Here is a 12329-nt window from a genome sequence, read left to right on the forward strand (position 1 = left end):
AATATGTTACTTTTATTATTATTGTCTTTTAGATATTAAAAAAAAAGAATTCATCAGGCATAGTAAACATTGAATATAATAACTTAAGGTCAACCAATAAACATTTAAAATAATATAAGATTAATTATATTATTATACTAAATGAGTAGATATATGCAAAAGTGTATATTATAGATACCAGAAACAAAAATAAATTAAATAATATTATAGGTAATTTATACAAATAAAATTAAAAAGCCGTAATAGCCAATGGGTTTATTGTACGTTGATATCGACTTATATAACTTAGATTAGATATTATTTATTGTAAAATATAAATCACATAATTAATACGATAATATTAATAATGGATTATATTTCTTCAATATTTCATCTATATTTTTGAAATTTTCTTTAAAGGTAACCCAGTGATATTTTAAAAACTTTACTTTAATATATATTTACATGTTTTTTCAGTATTCAAAAATATATGATTTCCGAAACTTATCTAATTATAAAATCCATAGCTACTAGCTATTAATTTACTCTAAATCTCAATAAACTACATATTTGAATAGACTAAAAGCAAATTTAGCTAATACTTGTTAACCGTCCACTAAAATTAAGAAATAATGTTTTTTAATTTTCCTTTTCACCACTCAATTCGAATCAAAATTCAACAACGAATAATACCAATAACTTATATAACTTAAATTATAATGATTTAAAATCTTATATTGATCAGTAATAGTAAGAAAAAATTATTAAATATATAAATATATAAATTTTTATTATATATATAAATCATATTTTAATAAGGGCTTAAAAATGTTCTTAGTTTACCTTCTCTTCTCTAGTTAATCATACAAGATACAACAATCAACTAGTAGACAGGTGATTATAAATATTAAAAATAAATGTATTGGTTATTAGCACCTGTGTCCTCATCATATTGCCTTTCACGGTCCACGGACATCTAGTAAACAATAGCAAAACATGTTTTATGGTTATCACTACTGATAAGCAGTGATTGTTATAAATAAGGTCAACATGTAGATTGTAGATAATTTAATAGATTAATATTTATACATAAATTTAAATTATTTATATAAATCGGAATGTTAATAAGTAGTTTTTTATAATAGGTATGAACCTAATAGGTAAAAACCTTAGTTCTAGATTTTGTAGAACATTTTTACTCTAATTGATTTTGTTTTAAGGTATAAATTTTAATAGTTTAAATAGTTTAATTTGAATAATTATATAAATTTGTATTGCATTTTAATTGAATGACATTACACACCAATAGCACCTATATTTTAATAGTTAATAGAATATATACTTTTTTTTTTATGTAATATTTTAAAAATTAATAATATAGGGAATCCTAAGCCCGTATGGCAGTATCAAAAATAAAAATATCAAATTAACATAATATTAATCTAATATTTTACTGTCATAATTTTTTTCGCTTATCTAAATAAATTTTGTTGATAATAAAACACACAAAAACATTTACCCATTGCAAAACAACTATGAAAGTTATCAACACTATTCGAAAAATATTGTATTAGACATTAGTACCTAAACAAATAAAATTATTCAAAATATTTAATTTATTAATAATTCAATATTCTAATTAAAACTGGTTTTATAAGTTGTCATACAAATTATTTACCCGCATAGATGTTGTAAAACAAAAACCTGACGAGAATAAATTAGAAAATAAGTGAATAGTAAGAAGGAAATTTCATTTACAATATTTAATTTATTATTTACTTTTGAGTTTTAAGATATTAAAATGGTACTTTAATTTATGAAGAAAGAATATGGACAAGCCTCTATTATTATGTCTAGGTATATAGTCTATGTAGTAAATACAGAAATCATTTAAAAATCACAAATACAACCAACTTTTTAGAAAAGATATCTTAAAAGCATTTAAATTGTTAAATTATATTATAAATATACGTATTTTGATAAGTTATACATATATATCTAAACTAAAATATATTAAATAATTATAAATAATAACAACACGACAAAAAACATTTTCGTAATTTATAGTTATAGCATTAAACAGTTAGTACACTATACCTATACAACTAATTTATTACAGTATACGTTTGAAAAAATTAAAAATAATTTTATACACCTATAGCGATAAATTATGAGCTTAAGTGATTTCTCCCAAAAAAACTAAGCACATAGTATAAAGTATTTATAGAATATATATAATTATATGAAGTTTAAAACTATTTACCTGAAAAACTAGCTGAAAAGTTTACTTTCTTTCATTTTTTTTAGTTCCGACAAACAAACCACACTCGCATACGTACCCTTAAGTAATACCGATCTGTCCAGCTCATATAATCTGTTCTTGACAGCAGACAAGACCATTTACCATATGATAATAATAGACAAAAACACTATACGATGACTCATATATTTATTTCACCAGACAAGTTGTTCGTACAATTGTTTATATTATAATGACATAAGGTCACGAGAGAACTCACATACTTTTATATTGTTCTTTGGTTTTTAAAAGAGTCGTAAAAACAACCGTCAAAACTACAAGAGAGTAGGTAATGGACATTTTAAATCTCAATAGAATATTTCATTTAAAGTGGACCCAGAGATTTTTATGAGTTGGCGAACGGTCGATAATGGCATTAACACACTTCACCAATAAACAAACGATCATCTAAATGATTGATTAGGACATACATATCGTTTTTATTTATTTATTTTTAACGAATGAAGTTTTAAGCGTATACAACGTTATAGTAAAGAATAATATTATAAGATGAAAGATATTTCACTGCCAAAAATTACATGCTAATTGCTAAAGTGTATATATGCTCTAAATATTTTGAAAATTAAATTTGAGTATACAAATTACAAATATCTCCTACTTGTTTTTGAATTTTTTATTCGATATTAGAATTCAACTAAATAGAAAAAAAAGAATGCTTTAGCCTCATCGCCTAATTTATAATCAACTTATATATAACTATATAAAGTACAAAATTTCACCAACTACCAAAAAATATGTACAACAAGACTGTTTTAAAAACAAAAACTATTTGTTATAAAAAAAAAAAAAACTAACTTTTATCGAAATACACAAGTTAAAATAGATAAGACTCTACATACATTTTTTATAGTAAAAACTGTATAGTACTAAATTGTTTTTAAAAAGTAATTATTAATTATTTGTTTATATTCATCTTAAAACCATAAACACCACAATAACAATATTGTAAATTGTAAAGAAAATATACAATATTACTAACAAAATTCAATTTTAAAAAAAAAATAATTTATAACCAATAATACAGTTTAATAGGTAGGTATAGATATATATTTAAATATGCTCCATGTCAACAAATAAAAATAAAACATATAGCATTGTAATATGAAGATAAAATAATATTATTAGCATATTAATCATTATTGATAATGTCTATAGAGAATAAATGTAATACTTTCAACTCACCGAATATATTATATCATTAAAATATAATCTAATGAATAGAGTAACAAAGAATATAATTAAATAGTCTTAATTAATCACAATGAGTTTACATTTAACAGACCTATTATATGCAAATTCGTTAATTAAAAAACAGGCATTTGATATTTTGATAACGAATACTAAAAAATATCTATCCTATCTTTTAATAAACACATTATAATTCATAAGTTGTTTTTACTATTGTAAAAATACATCAAAAATACAAACAACAATTTTTTAATTCATATTTTAAGTTGATTTTTTTATAAAATCTATCAAAATCACAAAAATATATAGAATTTTTTATTGGAAATTAAAAAATAATAATAATATAATTTTGAGTTTAAAATTTACCGATATTGTATGAATAAATAAATAAAATAACGATTTATATTTGTTGTGATTCAAAAACAAATATTAATACATATTACTCACATTCATTCTCTGTATACAATTTCATAAAATATAAAATATTTAGACTAATTTTAAGCTTTCATAGAAATTTAAAACTATTAAATTTAATTATTATTGATTTTTTTTTCAATATATAGTCAAAAATTGTTGTGATTGATAGAAAAGCTTGAAAATGTAATACAATATTCGATATATCGTTCTTACAATGATTTGAAATTATCAAAAACCCACAGACATATTTGATGTTTAAATGTAGACAGCATTCGATATTTATATGAAAACTAATGATTTTAGTTATTGTGTTATAATTTAATAAATATTGTACGTAATCGATTTCATATGGTATTTTTTTTTTTAGTATTATAGATGTCAATCATCGCAATAAACCTAAAAACTTAAAATATTTAACCTTTTAGAACGTATTGACAAGTCTTGAATAAGTAATAACCCTAGCTATAGATTAATAATAAATATTATAAGTCCTATAGAACTTAAATATTTGTATTAAATTATTAAATTAATTGAAATTAATCCTTAAAAATTTAAAAACATTTATTAGATATTAGAAATGTAATGTTTATTTGTTTAATTTATTTTAGGTTTAAAATTTAATAACTCTTTTAAGATGCATTCTCATACTTAATAACCAATAGGTATCTACAATTTAAAAGAACATTTTCATGATTTCGAAATAAAAAAAAACACACAATAATGTACATAAATAATGATAGATAATCTAAATACACAATAATACGAAATTCGTTTTTATAAAATAATATAATTATGGCGAAACTTGTTTTAAGAATATACATTATAGTATTATACATTTATATCTAGCTAGGTATATCATATATTATTATATACACTATATGTTTAATTAATCAACAGCCAACATTAAGTAAAAATATATACATATATTTCAATGTGTTCAAACTGGTTAATATTATTAAATTTAAAAAAGGAATTTTTCTGAAACGCATTTTCCGAGACCCCTGGGGAGACATAAACCTTATGAGTTTGGTTGAAATCGTAAAAGGTTTTTATTTTTTTTTTTAGAATAAACGTCAACAATGATAAGCAAATTTGCATATTAATTATTATTTCTTGCGATAAACAAATAACTATAATATACATATGTAATTATGTGAAAATTCCCTAACTATCAAACTATAATCGATCCAAAGTAACGATATTATATTGTTATTATTAATATTATTCTATACAATATACCTAATATATTCACATTTTTAAACATATTATGCAATATAGGTACGTACCAATATATACACCATTTATAATGGAGATTAGTACACGAATTGTTAATGTTTTGATGAAAAACTGGTTCGAAGCACTTTTCAACGTTTATTACCACATTTACACCATTGCATTAGAGTAACTTTAAGGTCGATTATAATATTATACGCGATATGAGTATAATATAAGTATACAATAACTTACTAAAGCCATTAATTTAAAAACGATCAGCTAGCAGCAAATCACGTTAATCCACTGTATTGTGGTTGTACCTATACCTACTTCATCCAATCGATTCGACCGGTTTTAAAATATATTATAATATGTATTGAAAATATGTTTTCCAAAAAAATTTTAAATCTAATGCAATTAGTAAAATTATTATAATTATATTATTATACAGTTCAATGGCCAATGTCAATATCAAGACAGAAAAATAGCAAAATAACATATTATACAGTTTAGCATATTCATTTCAACCCATTAATTTAGATTTCCTTAATTTTGTAAGCATTATTGTTAGGTATACAATTACGATTGAGTTCTACATCACGATAACAGGATATATATTAAAATTGATTGAAACATTTAATTTATAATGTTTATTTTGGATAACAAAAAAATTTGTTCATTAGTACCAATAACTAGCATATCAGTAGATACATAGGTAATAGGTATTATACTCATATTACACTGTATAATATTTAACCTACTTTTTCAAAACTAATATTGTATAAACAACAACAAATTATATAAATTATTTAATATGACATACAAATAAAAAAAAAGTCTGTCTAAGATAGTTGTCATTAGACTTGATATTAGGAGATTATAAATATCTTTAACCGTAATTGGCATATGTAGTTAATTATCACACCAACGACTTTTTCTAAACCACTTTTATGGCCCCTGTCGTATGTTTATAATATAAATACCTACGCAGTACACTAGTATTTAAAATTTTAATATTGAATCCATGACAGATACAGTACAGTGTACACTATGCTAGTAACATTTGTATGCTTTAAAAACAGGGACATTAAACATAAAATTAATATGACTTAGTTAGTCAAAGTGTAGATATAATAATTTCAACAAGTACAATAAGCAAAATGTTCGTTTAATATTTCAAGTATATCTATTTTAGAAGGTAAAAAAATTTGAAGTAAAAGAAATTCTATATACATTATACAGTGTATTATCGTATTATAAACATTACACACGCACCTACTTATACAACACTATAAATTAAATTGTACTCAAAACACAGATTTAAGAATAAATCTATCTCTATCTCGAGAAGGAATGTAAAAAAATAAATTACACACTTCTGCAATGGACATATGCCAAATGTGTTATTAATAACATGTGCATCATTTGGCACTAGTCAAACTATAGAAATCTAAAATAATAAACAGTAAAATGTAGCAATGACATTTTAATTAATAACTTTTCTTTTAATATTTAAGATTCTCCTCATAGTTTCTCCATTATCACACTAAACTATAACTATTCCAAACTAAAATATTATCGTTTGATTATTATTATTTTTTTTTTTTTTTACTTTATTGCATTATTGAATATATAAATGTTGTTAGATTAATAAGAGTAACTCTGAATTTTTTAACATTAAGGTAATTTAAACAATATAATGAGCTCTGTTTATTATAGTATATAAACTCAAAATCTAAAGGTGAAATTATTAAATATCATAATATATAATGATATAGGTATCGGTATGAAACAAATACGCAGTAACCTATGGTTATTAGTTGTTTTCAAATTTCAAAAATATCATTGAATGTAATAATAACATATTATATCGCATTAAATCCTACTTATTTATATTACAATGTTCTTCTATGGAATTTTTTATAGGTACGTAATGTATTCGTAATTGATTGGTACAACGTATGTTCAGATGCTTCGAGTTGCATTATAAAATTAAACAAAATCAATGTATAATTAAAACACATTCATCGCTTCGCTTAGAATTTAAAATATTAAATATCATATATATTTAATAATACACATACATAGGTACCTAATATATCACATACATAATATTTAAATTAATTTGGAACATTTATTTATTTGGTTTAATAAAACACTACTACGGGTGATACATAATATACGATCCTACCAAAAAATGTTATAAAGTATAAGTTCATCAGTTAATATTTAAAGTAATCATTTTTCACCCTTTTTTTTAAAACTAAAAATCACATTCTTTTTTAAGAACTGATTTAATCATTAAGCTTTCTTTATGTTATATTGTAAAAGCTTCTAACTATTTAATTTAACACTTAATATTCACAGATAATCAACTTCATAACCATATATAAGTATATTTACAGTGCTTTACAATGATTATACAATATAAGAGTATTTAGATATGTGATGAGCTTAAGAATTTCACACCCACGCAATACATTACCAATTGCTATTGTGTACAAAAAATTTTGCCAACAATGAAATGCAAATTATTTATTAGACCCAGAATCTGGATAAAATTTACATAGAACAAGAATTGATATATTTTATACATAACATGAAGTAAAAAAGGTATATCCTATAATATGAAGTACACCCACACAGAGTTATTATTTTTTAAATTATTGATAAACCAATGAACCCGCATTGTTAAGATATCAGATTATAAAATTGAATAAAAAAGATAGTATAAACTCGGAGTGTGATTCATTGGTATTGTATTAATATTCTCAGGAATATTTATGTAATTATATTTTAGATTACAAACAGAACAAAATGTATACTTTGATGGTGGTTTTACAATTATGTGAGTTAATTTTTTTATGCCATCGACTTTTCCTTTTATCTTTAACTTTATGTGTAATTTCTGGGTTCACAGATTAGATATAGATGATACTTTTTGGGTCAAAGTTAGACAAAAATTGAGATAATTTTTTTTTTAAAACATATTATTTATGCTCAGTAAAATAACTTTAAAATATGATTCAATATTTATCAAAAAATTTTAAAGCAATTATTAAATATACATGCCAGATGATTTTATATTATATGAACGTTAAAATTCAAATTTTTACAATATTCTAAAAAACCATATTTGCAAATTTTACTGAAGTTAAAAATATCACGAAGTTGTCAATTTAAATAACAAAGGCTAGAATATTATATATAAGATCTCTCATAAGTTGTTCTTATAGCAATTTATCTAATTTAATTATTAAGAACTAAAATTAACTTATTTTCAATATGTAGTTTAATATTTCCATACACTGCAATCCAATTTTAAAATATTTAGACTAATTCAATTTAATTTAATATTATAAATCTACTATATTTTATCTATTATAATTTTTATTTGATAGGAAAAAATCTATAAGAATATAAAAAACTAAAAACTAAATAACATAATTCCATTGAATAACTCCATTTAAAAAAAATAACAGTAGGTATATCTAAGAAATGTCTACCGTTATAACATGATAATAAGATATATAAATTTGACGATAGTTGTACCTTTCTATTATATTTCAATGGTTTCTCCCACCCTTCAAACCAATTATCCAATTCTATTAGTGTTAGAATTTTAAATTTATCAGACCATAGAATTTGAATAAAGAATTCAACTATAAGAGAATATTATAAATTAATTTTATGATATAAATGGTACACTAAAAAAATAGTTCTCATAAGTGTATAATATACACTGTATATATATAACTTCATTTAACAATGGCTTGTTAAAAATTTAAAAATACTAAATTATTTAACTACTATTTTTTAATTTTTTTTTTTTTTTTAAAGACTTAGATTTTAGAAAGATTAAAAATGATTTATATAGTACTATATATAGATAACAAAATTAAAAAATCCATCATCTAATTAGTGGTTAGTCACATGTTATACTTTTGGTATCATCATAATCTATAGGTAACTATTTTACAATCATCAACTATAAATTTTAATAATAACTGATAGTTAGTATATGATTTTTACGTGATTTTATTTTAGTTTGTTTATAAAATTTTAAATCAACAACGAAATTAGGTTGACTAATTTAATCGTATTTTACTATGTAAAAATTCGTAAGCAAGGCTACCAGTATCATAAAAAAAAGTTGAATAAGAAGGTGGGTCTTACTAAATACAATGAATACTAACTTTTATCATGACACGAGTGCAATCAAAATGCATTAATAAATTAGCTTATGCATATGTATCATTCGTAAAAAAAACAACTAATAAGTAACACTTTTTAAGCTTTTAAAAATACAAATTGGTATAACTAATGTCTAAAACACTATTTAAGTACCCACTATGTGTCATATCAAAACAAGAATACTCGTATATTCAACCTGACCTAGTTATTTTTGGAGGTCACAGGGAGATCAATAATTCGTTTTGCAGACCTACATCATAATTCGCGAATACAATAAGTCTTTAAGAGCAATACAAATTCTTTAAATTATCAATTATTATCTGATAGTGCTTTAATATTTTTTAGCTTTAAAAAATGTCATTAAAAATACACATAAGAATGTTTTTAGAGATATTTTCATAAATTATTACCATAAAATAGTTAATAAATATCAAATATTACTATTATGTATAATAATGTATAAATAAGTGCTTATATTAGTGACTAATTATTTTGTATTATAAAATATAGTATCTAATTTAATAAATATTTTTACTCGTGCTCTAAAGCATTTAAATTGAATAGAAATGATTATGAATAACTTCCGACTGAATAAATTTTAAATTATTTAAAAAAAAAAAAAAAATTAAAAATGCTATAGGTACATTATTATTTCTAATCAATTTTTATTTCTATAGATAAATTCATACGGCTAATATATTTTAAATAATTCAACAAATTATTTTGTCTATAATATATGTCTTTATATATAAATCATAATCCTGTTATAAATATTCTATACCATATTTTTTAAGCTATAAGAAATATTAAGTATTTAAGTATAAACTATGAATAGGTACGCTAAATTTGAGATTTTTAAATTTTAGCTTATTAAATTTAATATAGTAAAACGTTTCTATAACGGAATCGCTTGGGACCAACAATTTTTTTCGTTATAAGGAGGTAGAATGACATTATTTGAATCGGGACTATTGTCATTTTCCGTTATAAGAATGATTTCGTCTAATAATAGTGTCCGTTATAGAAAGGTTTCACTGTAATGAATAAATTAAAAATAGTACTTATTTAATATGAATATATTATAACTTATAAGTTAAAATCACCCTATAAAAAGTACTTTTCACATTGATTTTAAATTTTGAATAAAACGTAAAATATATTGGTTTTACAAAATATTTTTGATATGAACACTAGCTAATATAAATGATCATAAAGTTGCATGTGTAGTTTCAAGAATATGTACATTCTCAATAAAAAAAATAATAATAACTTACAACAGTTATTCTTCATGAATGAGCATCAACCAAATAATAAAGATATTAGTTAATTTTTTTTAACACTACTGTAATGAGGTAAGCTAAGCAAGAAAAGCTTATAATCAAAAATAGTTTAATGCATCATTACAGTTATTGGAAAAAAAATATTATAAAAAATAATGTAGAAATGATTCAAATAACTATGTGCATCATGTGTAAATGAAATAGAAGTTGAATAGTATTGGACATAAATAAGTAAAAGAAATTTGTATGTCTGCTAGTATTCAAAATTAAAAAATAAACAATTCACTTAAACAAAAAATGAAACAGTATGATGATCAAATGATATAGAATATAGAAAAAAATAACAATTTGAATGAAAAATAAATAAAAGAGAAAAATTGTTAATGAATAATAGTGATTTCAATCATTGATTGTTAATATATATGGCAGTAACAAACTAAATCAATAAATAATATTTTATAATTTATTAATAATAATAAAAGTCTTTTTGCATATACCTATCTTTAAAATATAATACAAATAGACAGTTTAAACTTTAAACTTTAAAATCTAATAGGTACTTTGTTTTTATACTTATCATTTTATCTATGTCGATATTTACTCAATACTTGACTTATTAAAAAATTAATAATCATTAATCAATGTTAGTATTAATTAAATCCAATAGACCATAATAATTATGTTTATGAAATACTACTAAAAACAAGAATTGGAAGTTACTAATAATAGTTAATACGTACCTATAGCATTCAAATATATTCAAATATATAAATATATATAAATAAACAATAAGTGTTTTGATTTCCACAATATTCCAAAAAAAAAATATTATAACCTCGGTTATGACACTAAATACCTATTGTAACTCGAACAACGAAAATATATACCCACCTTAAATGTCACATTGTCACTAGTTCACTACTATAATAAATTATAATAGCTAACATTATTTGCATGCTTAACAATAACTTTATCACTTTTATCATATAGATATATATCTTTTTATCCTACAAGTATACACGTTTAATATAACTACTTATATAGGTATGCATAATATATTGTAGTAAATTTCATAATAAATAATTAATTTATACTTTTAATTTATCGCGGTAACTGCACACAGTGCACACTATTTATAATTATATTTATTATTAACTTTCTATACCCGCTTACAAGTCATACAACAACTACGTATATGCTATATTATTTACTTTAAAAACTTTTAAAAAAAATCATAAGAGCGTAACGACTATATTTTTTAATATTTTACTGTAAGAAAATCATTGATCATAACATTTAAGTATTTGACTATAAATACAAATGTATAACATAAAATTTATAATGCTCTGTAAATGTACAATACAATATATAATACTAAAATGTGGTTGTGTATTGATGTATAAGATGTATTAATTTACAATTATTTTATTATTTATTATTATACTTTGTATATAATATGTTTATGTGTAACTATATTTTAATGAAATAAATCTAATAATATTAGGTACCTAGAAGGTAATTTGACTAAAACAAATATAATAATACGTACATAGAACTTGTATAAATTCTTCCGTAATATCAGTATAATATAGAACTGTATATATAAAATAAATATTAGTTACATATTAAATCAACCACACGTATTAAAATTGAATACCTAAATAATAAGTAATTTCTGGAAATTTAACTTTTATAAGACATCACAATTTTAAACTTGTCAATATAACAATTCGTAT

At 21.8% G+C, this 12329-nt stretch overlaps 1 protein-coding gene across 1 annotated transcript in view; it reads right to left on the minus strand.

The window, feature by feature from the left end:
* The window catches only part of LOC114121697 (uncharacterized), a 201862-nt gene that overhangs the window by 187071 nt on the left and 2462 nt on the right, over window positions 1-12329 (minus strand). The window lies entirely within an intron of this gene.

The sequence above is a fragment of the Aphis gossypii genome, chromosome 1 (assembly GCF_020184175.1).
Source record: "Aphis gossypii isolate Hap1 chromosome 1, ASM2018417v2, whole genome shotgun sequence".
In the NCBI taxonomy this organism is placed as follows: domain Eukaryota; kingdom Metazoa; phylum Arthropoda; class Insecta; order Hemiptera; family Aphididae; genus Aphis; species Aphis gossypii.